The following is a 1,648-nucleotide window of genomic DNA, read 5'->3' as shown; positions in this document are numbered from 1 at the left end:
GTATAGCAACCATGAGGATTATGGATGAGATGTATTCAGATTTGAAATATGAGATTATCCGGAAGCAAGCGGATGATACAAGAGGATTGGAGAAGGAAGACCATCGGAATTCCATCTAGGGGATTTTGATTCATTATACTTCCAGAAAAGGATCTGTGTACCAGATGATCCAGAAGTGAAATCAATCATATTAAAGGAAGCACATGAAACCCCTTATTCAATACATCCGGGAAGTACTAAGATGTATATGGATTTGAAGGAGATGTTCTGGTGGAACAACATGAAAAGAGAAATAGCACAATATGTCTCAGAATGTCATACATGTCAACGAGTGAAGGCAGAGCATCAGAGTCCTGCGGGATTACTCAAACCACTAGAGATACCGGAATGGAAATGGGATGAGATAGGAGGCGACGCTTCGACTGCGGGGGGGTGTTGAGATACATATCCTTGTATATCCGGATGTGTATCTTCTGTAGTTATGTATAGCGATACATATCTTTGTATTGATTATTGCCCCGCCTCCTTCCTTGTATAGTCGAGGACGTGGCCTATATATGGAACGCCATATGCACCCAATCAATACATCGAGTTGCATCCTTCTCTACAGCCGCCACCGGGTACTCACGCAGATCGTCCGCCATGGTTTCGCGGTTGAGAGCGTCGGCAGAGGCGGCGGCGCAGGTGATCGAGGGGAGGACGAGGCAGCAGCAAGCCCTGGTGGCGCGGCGGGTGGAGTACTACGACGAGGAGTCGGTGGCCGGGGAGGCCCGCTACGATGTCTTCATCAACCACCGCGGGGTGGACACCAAGCGCACGGTGGCGCGCCTGCTCTACGAGCGCCTCGCCCGGGACGGCGTCAACGGCTTCCTGGATAACATGTCGATGCGGCCCGGCGACAGGCTGGAGGACCGGATCAGCGCCGGCATCCGCGAGTGCAGCGTCGCGGTCGCCATCTTCTCCCCGAGCTACTGCGACTCCGAGTACTGCCTCCGCGAGCTCGCCATGATCGTCGAGTCGCGCAAGGCCATCATCCCCATCTTCTACAACATCAAGCCCTCCGAACTTATCCTGCCCCAGGCAATCGCAGACTCCGACGTCTACCTCCCCCGCGACCTCGAGCGCTTCAGGTTCGCGCTACGCGAGGCCAAGAACACCGTCGGGATCACCTACGACTCCGCCACAGGGTACGTCATCCATCCATCACGCATGCATGCATTATTTCTCTTCCTCTAATTCGAACTTCGATCGATCTTCTCCCATGCATTGCATGCAGCAACTGTTTGTCTAACCACGACGATCTGTCTCTGCAGGGACATGGCCGAGCTGGTGTCAGCGGCAGCCGAAGCGGTGTTCTACAACATTGAAAAAATGGAGAAGGTGCAGAGGAGAGAGATGATCGTTTCAAGGCTCTAATTTTGAACGGCAAATCAACGGCTACTAGTCAGCAAGGCGAACCGACTTAGGAACAACAAAATAATCAGGGGTGGCAGATTAAGAAAACATTGACATTGAGGCGATTCTTTCTTTCGTTTGTTTATTTTTAGTTTGATTCTTCTTTTCCTTATAAATTAAAGTATAGGATCGGTGCATGCGTCGAGCTGCCAAAGCTATACGGCTGACCATGCAGGCACCGGAGGTCAGATTT

The 1,648-nt window shown here is 51.4% G+C and overlaps 1 pseudogene; it reads left to right on the top strand.

Moving 5' to 3' along the window:
- Positions 1–642: 642 nt before the first annotated feature.
- On the top strand, positions 643–1,416 carry LOC124672703 (annotated as a pseudogene).
- The last annotated feature ends 232 nt before the right edge of the window (positions 1,417–1,648 follow it).

The sequence above is a fragment of the Lolium rigidum genome, chromosome 7, assembly GCF_022539505.1.
Source record: "Lolium rigidum isolate FL_2022 chromosome 7, APGP_CSIRO_Lrig_0.1, whole genome shotgun sequence".
NCBI classification, from domain to species: domain Eukaryota; kingdom Viridiplantae; phylum Streptophyta; class Magnoliopsida; order Poales; family Poaceae; genus Lolium; species Lolium rigidum.
Note: the sequence above shows the minus strand (reverse complement) of the source record. Positions and strands in the feature narration are given on the sequence as shown.